General features: G+C 37.9%; 1 pseudogene; it reads left to right on the top strand.

Moving 5' to 3' along the window:
• Window positions 1-435: 435 nt before the first annotated feature.
• LOC102515546 lies at window positions 436-4695 on the top strand (annotated as a pseudogene).
• Window positions 4696-17249: the final 12554 nt, after the last annotated feature.

Here is a 17249-nt window from a genome sequence, read left to right as displayed (position 1 = left end):
ACCATGATAAATAACGTAAAATGCATTGTCTCTTAGCTGATGATAGTCCTAAGAGGAATAGCAAAACAGAGAAGGGAGATTGGAGAGGGTTAGGATATTTGTTTTGCAGTTTTATTAAGTGTGGCTAGGGAAGGTAATGGGAATGAGAAGATGAGAAAATGAATTTGAAGTAAACACTCGAAGACGATGAAGAAGGTAGCCCTGTGGAGATCTGGGTGGAAGAAGGAGCAAGGGCAGAGCCCTGAGGTGGGAGTGTGCTTGATATATTCAAGAGGCAGCGAGGCTTTCACTGTGAGTAAAATGAGAAGTCCCTGGAGGGTTTTGAGTAGATGTTGTTAAGTTCCAACAGTACCACCTGGTTGGCTGCTGGGTGGAGAATAGGCTGAATGTGGGCAAGGGGAGACCAGGGAAACCTGTTAGCAGGGCCTTGTGATAATGCAGAAGGGAAGTGGTGTTGACTTGGGACAGAATGGTGACAATGGAGTGGTGAACAGTGGTCTACCTCTGGCTGTAGGACCAGCAAGATTTGCTCTGGAGTTAAGAATGACAGTAAGGTTTTTGATCAGAAGAACTGTAAGATTGGGGTTATCTACCAACTGGAAGGGTGGGGTTGGGTGCGTTGGGGGTAAAAGGAATATCAGGAGCTCATTTCCACATATGAAACTGGATCTGTCTGTTACACCTAGGTAAAGATGTCTGGTAAGCAGTTGGACATATGGATCTTGAATTTAGGGCAAAATTCAGGCTGGAGATTCACATTTTCCTACATCCCTGAAGTAAGGATGTGGCGTATCAGAAATACATTGGCAAATTGTTTTTCTACAAATGGCCCGCATCCAGCAGGTTCACGGTTTCCCGCCCCAGGCACGTGAGGCCACTTTCCAGTTGGCATGTGTACAGACAATCTCTTGCTCTCACCCTTAACCAAGTGGGTTAGATAAACATGTCCACACTTTCTTTCAAGGACCCCTAGGGATGACTTGTGAATTCCGGAAACACAGTTCCATGGAACTAAGTTTCATAATCTCCGATCCAGAACATTGATTTTCAATTGCAATGGCCTCCTGAGAGGGGAGGCCACAAAAATTTTGGAATAAAGGAAAGAAAACTTGTTTTGGTACTAAGGCTGCCTTTGTAGAACCCAGGGCCGATCACAAAGCTGGCAATGTGAATGACTTTATCAGGAGGAAATCCTCCTCAAAGTAATGCCACCGGCAGCCATGAGGGGAAGAGAAGTTCGAAATGTAGCAGGCAGCCCTGGAGGAGGGGCCGCAGATTGGCTCTGCCCAGATCACAGCAGGAATGGTTTTTTTGACTTTCATGCATAGGAATTTCAGATTCACTTAGTATCTGAGGGTTGACCATCTCCCTCTAGCCCTGGGTAGCTGCATCCTGGTGTGACTGCTCAGGCCCAAGTCTAAAGTGTGGGAACTGGAGCAGGGCCACTAGTCACTCAGCACCAACAACTTTAGTAAACCCCTGCTGTCTCTGTTAGAGTGTGGGAGGGAGGGGAAGGCAGGAAGAAGCAGATGGACTACAGGAAAAAGTAGTGGGCACTCTAGGAGGAGAGCGGAGGGTGGATTAGACAAGCTTTGAGGAGTAGGTGACATTTGGATGGTTAGTAGGATTTGGCTAGGCAGAAGTGGGGAAGGGGGCAGTCCTAGCAAAGGAAATGGCATGAGCAGCGGAAGATATCTTCAAAGAACAGAAAATTAAAGTGGACAGAGTTAAAGTAAGTGAAAGAGGGCATGGAAAGGGAAGCAATACAGTGTCGTGGTTAAGTACATAGTCTCTGGAATCAGGCACATAGTGGACTGAAGCCCAGCTCTGCGCTTTACTACGTGACCTTGGGCAAGTTACTCAGCCTACTTGATCCTCTCCTCAATGTTAAATGTAATGAATAACATTAATTGCCTAATAGGGTGTTTGTATTAAATGAGATAATCTATTTAAGTGCTTGGCACAGTTCTCCATAGCTATCCATCTTAATAGGAATGGTAAAAGAGTGAAAGAAATTACAATAAAACATTTGTAGTAGTTAGCCTTGGATTGGGGGATTATGCGTAATTTTTCTCTATTTCATTCTTTTCTGTATTTAGTATGTTTTATTTTACATGTATTCTAATACTAATAATATGGATAACATAACAAGTTTTCACTGTTTTTAAGAATGTGTGAAAGGAAGTAGACAACAAGGAGTTCAGAAGAATAGATTGTCGCTAGGTCACCAAGCACTTTTATGGCAAGAGTTTCAAACTATGTTTCATGAACTCAAAGATTCTATAAAACTGCTTTAGGAGTTACATAGATATTTGATTTAACTTTGTAAATTAAAATATTTGCCGAAATATATATTTTGAAACCGTAATAAACTACATGTTTAATAGCCCATATATTAAAATGAACATGTCAGAGTCATTAAAATAAATTATGTTAAAGCTTGACATATTTGGATTCTTGTGCAAATAAGGCATCTTACAAGATAACTGTCGAAACGTTTAGCATTTGCCGCTACATATCTGAGTAAGTATTTTCTCAATTCTGTACCACCAAAATAAAAAACAGAAATAAATTGGATGTTAAGAATGTAGTTCCCTTACTCTTGATTTCAGATTTTTCTGTTTATCAGAAGAGCTTCATTTTTCCTCATTGATCGATTTTATGATACATAAATGTCATGATTTTATTTATTTATTTATATTTTTAATAGACTTTATTCTTTCAGAGCAGTTTCAGGTTCACAACAGAATTGAGAAGAAAATACAGAGTTCGTACACAGCGCTCCCCACCCACACATATATACTCCCCTACCCTCAACAACCCTCATCAGTGTTGCGTATTTGGTATAACATGGGCACATTATTATCAACCAAAGTCCATAGTTTACATTAGGGTTCACTCTTGATGTACATTCTGTGGGTTTTGACAAATGCATAATGGCATGTAGCCACCACTATAGTATCATACAGAATAACTTCATTGCCCTAAAAATCCCTTGTGCTCCATCTATTCATCCCTCCCTCCCTCCCTCTCCCCAAACCCCTGGAAACCATGATCTATTTATTGTTTCTGTAGCTGTGCCTTTTCCAGAATGTCATTTGGTTGGAATCGTACAGTTTGCAGCCTTTTCAGACTGGCTTCTTTAATTTAGTAATATGTCTTTTAAGTTTCTTCCATGTCTTTCATGGCTTGATAGATCTTTTTTTTTTTTACTGCACTTATATTTTTTAATTTACACAAATGTACTGTTCATTGTTTCTAAGAATGTTTAAAGCTTTAGCTTTTTAAACTTACATAGTTATCAAAGGAATAAAGCCAACCCCAAAATAAGAATTAACTCAAAAAGATACATACACCCTGCTATTAAGAGCAACATTATTTATAATTGCCAAGATATGGAAGCATCCTAAGTGCACATCAACAATTGAATAGATACTGGGGATGCAGCATGCATACACACACACACACACACACACACACACACACACACACACACACACATAATGGAATACAACTCACCCATAAAAAAGGATATTTTGCCATTTGCAGCCTTTCATTCACTTTTTTTTTCACTTCAAAAACCAGAATTTTATAACTGGCAGAGACATTTCCATTACATCAAAAACAACAAAATACCTCAAAATAAACTTAACCCAGGAGGTTACCTATAATCTGAAAACCGAAATGACACAAAGGAATGGAAAGATTTCTTGTGCTCTTGGATTTGAAGAATCAACACTATCAAAATGTCTACACTGCCTAAAGCAATACACAGATCCAGCGCAACCCGCATGAAAATATTCACGACATCCCTCAAAGAACTAGAACAAACAATTCCAAAATTTATAAGGAACCACAAAAGACCCCGAGCAGCCAAAGCAATCTTTCGTAGGTCTCTCTCTCTTTTTTTTTCCCCCTCTTTCTTCTTTTTCTCTTTTCTTATGGTTTGATGACTAGAGAAGGTCCTTTAACATTTGTTGTATTTTAACATTTTTCCTCATTGATTGATTTTATGATACATGAATGTCATGATTTTATTTATTTATTTATTTTTAAATGGAAATACTGGGGATTGAATCCAGGGCTTCGTATATGCTAAGCATGCACTCTACCACTGAGCTATTTCCCTCCCCCTATGTAATGATTTTAAACTTGCAAAATAAATTCATATTAATAAAATATCATTTTCATCTGTTTTATACATTGGGGTCTGTGTCAGATATTTGTCTGAGAAAGCCTTCAATTGATTTGGAAAAATAAACAAAAAATCTGGTTCTCTGAGGATGGCACAATCCCCGCTGCCGCGGGAGCCCTGTTTCGCCTGGTGAGGATGCTGTGCCGCTGCCCCGGCTTTTATAGACGCCTGACAGACTCCCCAGTAACCAGAAGTGGCAATTCACCGAATTAGAATTACCTTGACCAGCCACAACATGAAATCTTTGGTGAAGGTATATGCTGACTTACCCAGAGGCACAGAGGGCTAGAATCTCAAAGCGAAAGGACCGAGTTTGGCTGCCTACTAAGACTCTGAGAAAAACTACAAGGAAAACTGTGGCGAAGGTTCTGAGAAGTGGGAGCCCTTTCTGATAAGGATACACAGGTGACTTGCACAGCCCTTCTGAGATGATTAAGCAGATTACTCCCATCAGTATTGAGCCAGGAGTTAAGGTTGAACTCACCATTGCAGAGTCTTAAATAAGCCTTTTTAATAAATTGACAGCCAGTTTTTTTTTTTTTTAAAGTCTGAAAACTAAGAATCAAGAGGAATAAGGGAACCCCTGAAAGTTTTGGGGTAGAAGAGCATAAATTTTAAATCTGTGCAGCTTATCTGGCAGCAATGTGAGCATGGGTTGAGGGGGAAAGGTACGGACTGAAAGCAGGGAGACCTAAGTAAGAGGATCACTTCAGAAGTAGAGCTAGGAGATACTAGGGTCTAAACTAGGGGATAGGGCAATAGCCATGGGGAGGCGAAGATGGGTGGGAGAGGTGACGGATGTGGGATTGACGTGACCTGACAGGCCTTGAAAACTAATTAGGCATGAGAAAAGGGAATTAACGACGACATGCTAAAGTTTAAAACATAAGCCCCCAATACTATGGCAGTCCTGTCCTGTAAGATCATAGACCAAGGGAGAGCAGTAGATTTGGGGTGCAGGAGCACGAGATGATGAGTTCAGTTTGGGATACGTTGATTTCAGGTGTCTGCGGGCAGGAAAGTAGGAGAGAAATCTGATCAACAGCTGGATATATGTGTCTAGAGCTCAGGAGATTGCTCTGGGCTGGACACAGAGATGTAGATTTGGGACTGATCCACTTAGAATACATGAAGCCCCCAAATTCCGCAAAGTGTCAATAGTATAATTAGATGATGTGTTACTACTTTGGTCTGTGCTCTTCAAGGTCAAAAAGACATCATGATACCAATTTTAATGTTTTGTGTTTCATTTTAAATGAAGTAACAATTTCTCTCAGTCTGTGTTAGATAGTGAGTTATTATATCTGGTGTTACATTGGGTAGTGGTTTTCCAGCTTAAATTATACTGTGTTTACAGCAGAACCTAGGTAGACCTTAGGAGACTCATGTCAGAGCATTGATCTTGTGGAGCTAGGTAGCCCTAAGAGGAAGAGGATCACAGTTGAAGGTAATACAGCTGTATTCCACATCTGCCACTGACTACAAAAGCCTTATGTTTCAGCAGTAGGAATAGATATATATATATATGTCAGAATAATGTGAATTATAGACATCATGCAAATATCTCAACACTGCTAAAGAAAAGTAGTTACCAGAGTTGTTACTGTGATATGCTTACAAGTTGGAATCTGATAAATAATGGAATTTTAGAACTCAAATGGCTTGCAGAGTTATCCCAGCTCGACTTTCTAATTTAATAATTTACCCAAAGTTATTCTTGGTAGCAGAGCTCAGAACTCAGGTCAGCCCACTGTGCTTCCCAGGACATCATATTTCATCTAATTCTACTCCTTCAGTTTGGAACTACAGTGATCCTCTAATTCAGTGGGATTTCCAGCATAGAGAGGAAATGAATGTTATCTGTAGAAGGATGTATATGTATCAAGCAGTGTTGCGGAGAATAGGTTCTTGCCTCGCACAGGAAAGAATTCAAGAGCAAGGAAGGCATGGTAAAGTGAAAATAAGTTTATTTAGAGAGATACACATTCCATGGACAGAGTGCGGTCTGTCTCTCTCAGAAGGGAAAATGGCTTAGGAGATACACACTCCACAGGCAGAATGTGGGCCATCTCAGAAAGGTGAGAGGGAGAGAAGCCGAGGGGTGTGGGTGTTTAAAGTAAAAGTAGATACACAATCTGCAGACAGAGTGCGGGCCTTCTCAGAAGGTGAGTACATCAGAGATAGAGCAACAGAGCCAGAGTGAGAGCGACAGAGGGAGAGCTTGAGCTGCCACGAGGTGCTGGGTTGTTAGGTTTTATGGGCTCAGAAATTTCATATGCTAATAAGTAGGAGGATTATTCCAACTACTTTGAGGAAGGAGTGAGGATTTCCAGGAAACGCCCCCCTCTGCCCACTTTTTGACCTTTTATGGTCAGCCTAGGAACTGTCATGGCACCCTTGGGTGTGCCATGAGGCTCAAGGTCTACTGGAGGTCCAGTCTTCCGCCATCTTGCTTGTATCCTGTTTGTCCTGTCCTCAATTGCTGTGTCATTCCTTCAGTGGCTGTGCCCTGCCCCTTTTCCTCCCACTTCAGCAGTGCTTGGCTTGAGGTGAGATAGGTGAGGAAGCTGCAGTCATTCTACAGCCTGTTACCTTTGTGGATCAACTTCTTTTTTATTTCTCCTTGTATGTATTGGCAGATAGAACAGTTGGAGAGTGTGGATTATACAGGTGATAGCTAAATCTACAAGGAAATTATCTATGTCAGAATGTCAAAGTACTAAAAATAAAGGAGTGTGTGATGATAAGATGGCAGTCACACTTTGAATGTGTGGAAGATAAGCAGTGAGGCTTATCTCCCTCTTTGTTCCCCAATCTTTATTAAACCCTTCATTTATAACATCCTGGAAATGATACCTACCTCAGAGTGGTGAATGGAAGCCCAGGCAAACTTAAGTCAAGAGGTTTTTTTTTTTATTAAAGCATTGAAAATGCAATTTTGTCTCAAAAAGAGGACTAATGGAAAGAGATTGGTTTTTATTAAGAATGGCACCAAGTTAGAAGCAATCAAACAGTATTGTTTCACAATAACAATATTTAGAATGATCACAGTTACTTTTTCACACAGTGTCTCTTGACTTTTATCACAATCTGAAATTGTGTGAAAGTAGCTTAAAGTGGGAGTTAAGGTTTGTGATGCTTAATATTTTAAACAATTTTTTCTGATTTTAAAAACAAAATATAATCATTGTATAACACTATAAAAAAGTACAGGAAAACGTGGGAGAGAAAATAAAACTCATAATCCCATCCCCTTTTGTGATACTTGATTTCTTAGTGATGACATTCATGTATAAGAAGAATTTCTTTTTAAAATTGAAGTATAGTTGATTTATAATGTTGTGTTAGTTTCAGGTATACAGGAAAGGGATTCAGTTATTTATAAATGTGTGTGTATGTGTGTGTGTGTATATATTCCTTTTCAGATTCTTCTCCATTATAGGTTATTACAAGATACTGAATATAGTTTCCTGTGCTACACAGTAGGACATTGTTGTTTATCTATTTTATGTATAGTAGTTTGTTATTGCTAATCTCAAACTCCTAATTTATCCCTCCCTACCTTTCCCTGTTGGTAACCCTAAGTTTGTTTTCTGTCTCTGAGTCTATTTCTGTTTTGTAAATAAATTCATTTGTATCCCTTTTTTTTTAGATTACACATGTAAGTGATATCATATAATATTTGTCTTTCTCTGTTTGACTTACTTTTCTTAGTATGAGTCTCTTTTCTTTTTTTTGGCGAGGGGAGGTGATTAGGTTTATTTGTTTATTTTTAGAGAGGGTACTTGGGATTGAACCCAGGACCTAATGCATGCCAAGCATGTGCTCTACCGCTCGAGCTATATCCTCCCCCTAGTATGACAGTCTCTAGGTCCACCATCTATGTTGGTGCATATGACATTACTTCATTCTTTTTTATGGCTGAGTAGTATTCCATTATATATATATGTGTGTGTGTGTGTGTGTGTGTGTGTATAGCTCACATCTTCTTTATCCATTCACCTGTCAACAGACATTTAGGTTGCTCCCATGTCTTGGCTACTGTAAATATTGCTGCTAGGGTGCATGTACATTTTTGAATTTTTGTCTTTTCTGGATATACGCCCAGGAACAGTATTGTTGGATCATATGGTAGCTCTGTTTTTAGTTTTTTAAAGACCCTCCATACTGTTCTCTATAGTGGCTGGACCAATTTACATTTCCACCAACAATGTAGGAGAGTTCCCTTTTCTCCACATCCTCTCAAGCATTTATTATTTGTAGACTTCTTGATGATGGCCATTCTGACCAGTGTGAGGTGATACCTCATTGTAGTTTTGATTTGCATTTCTCTAATAATTAGCGGTGTTGAGCATCTTTTCATTGGCCTATTGGCCATCCCTATGTATTCTTTGGAGAAAGTCAATTTATGTTTCTTTTCTTTTTTTTTTTTTTTTGATTGGATTGTTTGGCTTTTTTGATATTGAAATATATGAGCTGTTTGTATATTTTGGAAATTAAACCCTTGTCAGTTGCATCATTTACAAATATTTTCTCCCATTCTGCAGGTTGTCTTTTCATTTTGTCTATGGTTTCCTTTGCTGTGTAAAAGCTTGTAAGTTTAATTAGGTCCCATTTGTTTATTTTTGCTTTTGTTTCCATTCCTCTAGTAGCCAAAAAAACCAATATATAATCATTGTAGAACAGTATAAAAAGTACAGGAAAATGTGGAAAAGAAAATAAAACTCACTCTAATACCCTTTTGTGGTAGCTGTTTTTAATGATGGCATTCACGTATAAGAGGAATTACTTTAAAAACAGTAAACATTGAAATTCATGAAGTGAAACTGTGGGCAAAATTGGTGATCATTTTTCTTTTATGAGTTCAAATGTTATCCATCCCAGACTGATGGGAAGGACACAGTGGCCCAGTATCCTGCAGGAGAGTTGCTCAGAAAAGTGATCTTTTGGGCCTGACAGCTGATAGGACACACTGTCATTGTTGGGGTCATTATGGTGGTAGAGCAGGCTGGTTCTGGACCAAATCTCATCCTGACTGTCTCTGTCCACCCATCTCACCTTTAAGTTAATCAGTTGACATGTATTTATTTATTTGTTTTATGAGGGGGAGACAATTAGGTAGGTTTATTTATTTATTTATTTATTTATTTATTTATTTATTTATTTATTTTTGGAGGAGGTACTGGGGATTGAACCCAGGACCTTGTGCATGCTAAGCATGTGTTCTACCGCTTAAGCAATACCCTGCCCCACCCCGACAAGTATTATTGAGCAGAACTGAGCTAGGCATAGATAGAGATAGAGGATAGACAAGCCATCAAGATAAGGCAGGTTCCCTGCCTGTATGGAGATTAAAGACTAATGAGTGATAAGCGTTAAATAATCACTACAAGAAACAGTCATAGCATAAATGCTCCTCTGTGATTTCCATTCGGAATGCTCTCCTTTTTGTGTATTGATAGTACTGAGTGTAAAAAGAGGGCACTAATGAACTCATCTACAAAACAGAAACAGACTCGTAGACAGTAAACGATCTTATGGTTACCGGGGAAAGGCAGCGGGAAGGGATAAATTTGGGAGTTTGAGATTTGCAAATGTTAACCACTATATACAAAAATAGATTTAAAAAATTTCTTCTGTATAGGACAAGGAACTATATTCAGTATATTGTAATAACCTTTAATGAAAAAGAATATGAAAACAAATATATGTATTATATGCATGACTGGGACATTGTGCTGTACACCAAAAATTGACACATTGTAACTGAGTATACTTCATTATAAAAAAACAAAAAGAAAGAAACAAACAAAAAGCCACCCTAGAATGTCTTTACTGGTAAGACACAGATGCATGTTCAAATACTTAAAAAGGATGTGTCATAATATCTGCAACTTACTTTCAGTGGTACAGAAGGAAAAATATACATGTAGACAATAAAATGTTAATCATTTAATTCCAGTGATAAGAAAAGGACGAAAGTACTGAGTGATATGGTTTGCCTGTATAATCTATTACATACAGGATATTCCTATGCACGTGGTGCATTTATATATATATATGGTACTGTATGCAAATTACCCATGTTGTATTTTGGGGGAGATTTAAATGATTGATAATGGTAATTCTGACTGCTATTTTCATCTCATGTGCTGATTTTAGACCCTCAATCCTGGGTAAGCTGGAACTTCACTGTGATAAGGGTTGGCAGAGAGGAATGCAAGGTGCTAAGAGTCAAGATACCCAAAGATAACTGTAACAGACCCTCACTGCTTCCACTCTCCCAGAGACACTGGGTAAATACTAAGAATAAGAACAATTTTTTAAAAAATCTAGTTCCAAGGCAGCAATTAAGCTTTGCAGAAAAAGAAGGTAGGAATGGAAAATTGAAGAGGTATCTCAAGCAGTGGTTCTAGTTCAGAAATGTTCAACCCCGTTTTTCTTACAGAGCAGCTCTTTGTTTCATGTCTGATTTCTTCTACATGAATAATTCCCATTCTTGTGTTCAGATGCAACAATCCAGCATTCATTGTCATGATAAAAATAGAAAACGTCGGGCATTGATTTTTCACAGCAGTTAGTCCCACGTTTGTTTTCTGATTTCTTGGGTATATACAGGCAAAACAGGCAGGGCGGTAATATGGAACAGAGTGCCTCATGCATTTAATAGGAGACAGTTGCTTTGGCAGTAAGATGTGATGAAGGATGCTGTCTTATTTATTTATTTATTTTTAAATGGAGTTAGTGAAGATTGAACCCTGGACTTCATGCAGGAATCCTGTCTTTGAGAGGGATTTTTTTCCCTTTCAGATTTAGCCTTTCCCCATGTGTAAGAAACACCTGCTAAGAAGATCAGATTTGATAACAGTGACTTTATCAGGTTTTCCTTAATCTTTTCTGATACTTGCCATTTCAGGGACTATTTCTCAACCCCATCTGTTTGTATTGTACCAAAGGACCTGATAAGATCAATGAAGATAATGTATAAAGCAGCATTTTGTAAACAGTGAAAATGTTTTAGGAAGATAAGGCATTATTATTCTTCATTCCTTTCATAAATATTTATTGAGGGACGATGCTGTGCCAGGCAGTGTGCTAGGCACCGTGCTAGGCACCGTGCTAGATGCTGGGAAAATAGTATATGCTAGATACAGGGCAGACAAAAGTGCTAGTCCAGGCTCTCACCAAGCTTTCATTTACTTTAGTAAGTATTCCCAGTTTCACTGGTTCCTCCCCTGACCCTGTGATTTGTGCAGATCTCCATCATAGCACTTATCTCACTATAGCATGACATATCTTTGTTTATCTATGTATCTCTTACCTTGTGGGCTCCTTGAAAGCAGAGGACCAGGCCCATTAGCTCCTTGGTATCTATGATGCCTGCCTTGCATATAGTATGTATTTAATTAATGTTTGTAGCAATGAGTCAGTTAATGCATGGTGGTTAACGTTGGCCCTGAAACCTTGGACTTTCTTTACAGACCCATAAAATAGGAAGTGACATGTAACATTATATAGTTTAGCCCCTTTTTAATTGTGAGGAACTTGAGCCCCAAGGATATGCTATATGACTTTGGGAAAAGCAAATTATCATTCTGTGTCTCAACTGTATTCCCAACTGTAGAGTGGAGATAAGAGAATTTTAGAGCTGAAAGAAATTTCACAAAGGTTTCCTCATCCAAATAGTTCATTTGATAAGTGAATAAAGTGAGACCTAGAAAGATTAAGCAACTCATCTAAAAGCAAATTGGTAGAAGAACCAAGAGCAGGTCTTAGGACATCCATAATAATTCTCTGTAAGCCCTGGTAGTATCACAAGATTTCTATAAAGTTACAGAGAAAGAATAGATATGAATGCTGTGGTTGGAGTATAAATTAGGGCTACCATTTTGGAAAAATTATTGGCATTATCTACTAACAATGCACATCCCCTACAAACCAGCAATTCAACTCCTATTACACTCTAGAATTCTTTAACATGTACATAAAGAGGCATTAACAGAAATATTCAGAGAAGCTTTGCTAATAATAGTAAAAAAACTAAATTAGATAAGAAACAACCCCAGTGTCCATTTACAGACTGGATTAATAAAATAAATTGAGGCATTTACATACATTGTAGTATGATATCGCAAAGAAAACACATCTCATAAAGATAATATTTAGTGAAAAGAACAAATCCAGAGGATTACCATCTATAGAAAGTTCAATTATGAGCAAAGGTAAGCTTTACACAATAAACAGCAGTAAGAGATCAACAAATACAAAATACTGAAGGGCCTAGTGCAACATCAATGTTTGGCCTAGAAAAAAAAAAAAGAAAGAAAAATAAGGAAATAAAACAAAGAAAAAATAAATAAAACCAAAAAACCCCCAAAATTTAAAAGTTAAAAAACAAAAATTTTTAATCAAAAAATAGGAAAACAAAAAAACAAATCAAAAAGATATTCAGCCTAACCAAATATCACCAGTTTAGAATGAACTTGTCAGATATAAGAACAAACCTAAAGCTTCATTTTTAAAATTAATTCTTCTACACTTCCATTAGTTAACATTTGGAATTAAAATTTTTTATTGGTTTTTTTCGTTCAGAACAGAAACCATCTTTTTGTTTAAAAACACTGTAAGCTGCTCGATTGCTTCTGTGGACACTGAACCGCACATTTGTGAAACTAAATAGGTTATTCACTGTCAACTGAGGTCAGAGCAAAGACAATATATTTTTAGGATGCTTCAGTTTTATTTAGTATTTTCCTCTTTACTACACTGTTTAGGTTCTTTTTTGTAGAGGATGGGAGATGTTTTGTCATGCATTTTGGGGGAGTTTTTTCTCCCTGTGAAATTCTGAGGTGACAGAGTTGACATTCCATTTTTAATTTCAGACTCCCAAAATGTAAAACATTCTCAAAAAGAACTTTTTCTTGAAAGGGTTATGGCCTACATGAAATTAAATGCTGGAAAATTAAATTCAGTCCTTGAAGATTATTTTGTTTCATGTTAGAAATACAAGTACTCCAAACAATCCAAAAATACTAGAATGTTTATATAATCTAATCTATACTACTTGGCCTTCCTTGGATTTTAAAAGTTTTATGACATTCATTAGCCAAAAAAGTATATAATTTTCTTCATAGACTTATTTAGTGAACACACTCTGTAATATACATATTCTTTATCTATTTTCCTGTTTAACAATTTGATGTTCATAATCATTGTACTTGTACATAAACTTATCAGCTCATTTCTGTAACTATGATCTATTAGTGCAACATTTTATTTTTGCAGTGATAGGGGAATTTTTAGTCCACATATCTAGAATGCTTACCTATATTTGAAAGAGAATTTTGTGATATTCATATTAATTCCAAATGCTGTGCCTTGGTCATGCACAATTTCAGAAAAACCGAAATGATACTGATGTAGACATTGTCTATTCATCCTTCCAACAACCTAGACCAAAACCAAATAACAGATTTGCCCCAAATATAGCATCCAAAACCAGGCTTCTAGCATCTTTGTTGGGCAGTGGGTTCACAGGGGTTGTGAGTATGCTTTCTAGGTTCTTACTTATTTACTTATTATTTTCATGGAGGAACAGGGGATTGAACCCAGGACCTCATGCATGTTAAACAGGCACTCTACCAACTGAGCTATACCCTCTCCCCATGAGTATGCTTTCTAATTTATGTATTCATGAAAGAGATTTCTTTAAAGGTAACTAATATTTAATAATTAAGAATTACAATCATCTGGATGCATTTTGTAAAAAAGACTATAATAAAATGATAATTCAAGTTGTAGCCCATGCCTCCATTTCTATTTTCTTCTTCACATGCCTCAGCCAGTATTTTTAAGAGGCCCCATCCACTGTGCCCTCTGATATTCTGCACTCGAGTGCTCCTTGGGACTGGTTGTCTAGCCCCAGCAGCAGGTGCCCCATAGCACCCTTCCCGGTCAGGTTCTGCTCCGGCTAAGACTTGCCTAGTGTTTCTTTGGGCCCCACGTACACTCCTGGCTGACATTCAGATAGGCATATGGATGTTAACAGACCCTCCTTTGGTACAAATTATTCCTAAGAAGATTTAATGAGCTGAGCATATTAACATTTAATAGCTTAAACACTATTCACATTTACAGTGAACTCTCTGGAGGTAAAAGAAAATTTATGCAGGAATTAGTTGATTGCATTTAGGAAAAGTATTACTGTCTACCTGCTCATGTTTATGAGCCCAAAGACATAGAGTCAACTCTTGAGGCAACCAAGGACATACCACATAATGATCCCCTCCCTCTTTTGTGGTTTTTGTTTTTACATTGGAGGCTCATGACAAGAGAAGTTCTCTTACAGTGGGAGATCTGTTGTTTTGAAACTCATAGGTAGTGAGGGGACTTCAAACTTAAATGTAACCATCTGGTAATAGGAAGGGTCTACTGTGAATATTTTATTGGTATTATTAGAGGTAGTAGAAGTAGAAATATTATTAATAGGTATTAGAACAATGGTGGGGGGGCAATTTTCTAATTACAAAGATGGCAGTGTTCAGTAGCATAGGAACATGGGCGTTGGACTCAAAGAACACTGCTGTTCAGTCTTGGGGCCTATTTCATAGTGTTGTTAAGAGCACTGAATGAGATAATGCCTGTAAAGTACTTAGCACATTGCCTTGCACGAATGTACTCAATAAGCATTCTACATAGCGTTTTATTATTATAGACGCTAAGTTATTTTCTTTATCTGTAAACCTTATTTATGGGTGTATGTACTTATCTGTCTTGTATCAGAGTTATTTACATAAAGGCTAAACTACTGAACTAAGCTCCTTGTGGGGAAAACATGCTTGTCTGATTCATACACTAAACACAATAGGGCCTCGCACACTGAGGTGGCACTAAATCACAGTAGCTATCAAGTATTTTTAACCATGGCCTAAGGCAAGGTATATATTTTACATCATAACCAAATATATACAGACGTGACTGAATTTAGAAAATTTTGTAAGACAAACCTTACTATGTACAATGCACTCTGATATTTATTTTTCCATTCTATTTCGTTCCAGTGAAAAAGTTATCTCATCTTGACCCACTAAATTGACTACTGGGTCTCATCCTGTGGTTTGGAAATTCCTGGGCTAGACCACGAACCTGCCCAGCAAAGGTGGTGCTATGGTTAGTGGGAAGCTAACAGAAATGCTGAACAAGGGCCACATGGCAGCTGCTTTCAGGACACTAGGTCTAAATAGCAGAGATGAGGCAGATCATGATCACCAGGGGTGGGGAGGAGAGAGCTTTGACTCGGAAATGCTGAGGATTGCAAGTAAAAGCATCCAGTCCAGAGCTGGGTCATTCTAGCAGTCCTACCTAAAAAGAAAGGGAAAAAAGGAACAGGGATGAATTCCCTGGAAAGGAGGCTGGCAGTACAGAAGGCCAGGTGTGCATGGATATCTCTCGTGCTCCAGGAACTCTCTTTTTTCCAGATTTTTCTCTTCCTATCAAAAATAACTTGGGAGTGTTTTTTTTTTTTAAATCCTGAAAAGTGAAAAGACTATAAAGTTTGCATGTGTACACTTTAAAATCCTATTTAGAAAGGATTTTCTAATCCTTTAAAATCCTATTTAGTTGTCTTGTCCTGATTCAGTGGATTCAAAAACCCTCTCCCTTCCTTCCTGCTTTTCCCATTAGTCTAAACTTCACCTTTTCTGTATTATTTTCTTTGAACACGATTTTGGTCTAAGAGCTTTTGATTCTATAGCCTCATAACTATTTCAAGGTCCAGACCATTTTGCGATCTTACCTGCAGTCTTACAGTTTCAACTTTCAATTTCTTTTTGCTTCTATTTGATCCTTCTGCACAAGTTTGATTTTTCTCATTCTTTCATTCTCTGAGTCGAGCTATTTGTTGGGCAGTTATTATATGCTAGACATAGCCTACCTGCTGCTCAGGTGGCAGTGATCAGAAACAAGTGCCTTAATGTTGGAAAATGCCATCTCGGCTAAGGTGTCGACAATGAATGAGTGACGGGGAAGGCGTGTTTGCAGATAAAATTTTTAAAGCCTTATGGTGTACACCAGAAATTGACATAACATTGTAAACTGACTATACTTCCATTAAAAAAAAAATATATATATATATATATAAAACTCTCATTTAGAGGGGGAGAGTACAGCTCAGTGGTAGAGTGTATGCCTAGCATGCCCAAATGTCCTCGGTTTAATCCTCAGTACCTCCATTAAAAGTAAATAAACCTAATTATCTTACCCCCCCCAAAAAAACCCCTAAAAGCTATCATTTATGTTGCACTTACTGTGTGTAAGCACTATTGTAAGGTTTTTATACATATTGTCATTGAATCTTCACAACAACCCTGTGTGGTACCTGCTGTTATTATCCTCATTTAACCTGTGAAAAACCTGATGCTCAGAGAAGTGAAGAGAGTCCCCCAAGATCACACAGCTGGAATGTGACAGAGCTGGGATTATATCCCAGGCAGCTGTTCAATAGTACTGGTTAATCTCCCTCACTTATTTCTTCCTTCCTCCCCTCCCCTCAGGCAGCCTCCTGTTTGTTCACTGAATCTGTAACTCTGTGTCTGTTTTGTTGTGCTTGTTCATTTGTTTTGTTTTTTAGATTCCACATATTCGTGAAATCATACAGTTTTTGTCTTTCTCGATCTAACTTATTTCACTTAGCATAATACCCTCTAGGTCCATCCATGTTGTTGCATATGGCAAGATTTCATTATTTTCTATGACTGAGTAATATTCCGTTGTATCTGTGTGTGTGTGTGTGTGTGTGTGTGTGTGTATGTATACGCACACATATACCACATCTTCTTTATCCATTCATGTATTGATGGGCATTTAGGTTGCTTCCATATCTTGGCAATTGTAAATAATGCTGCCATGAACATAGGGATGCATACGTCTTTTCTAATTCGTGTTTTTGTTTTCTTTGGATAAAGCTGCCTGATAATGCTTGAATGAAATTGCCATCAGGTGCTGCGTATTTCATAGCCTTGTTGCTTTTCTTTCTCCAAGTGAGGGGTAACTTAGT

Source organism: Camelus ferus, chromosome X, assembly GCF_009834535.1.
Source record: "Camelus ferus isolate YT-003-E chromosome X, BCGSAC_Cfer_1.0, whole genome shotgun sequence".
NCBI classification, from domain to species: domain Eukaryota; kingdom Metazoa; phylum Chordata; class Mammalia; order Artiodactyla; family Camelidae; genus Camelus; species Camelus ferus.
This window is presented reverse-complemented; position numbering and strand designations above follow the sequence as displayed.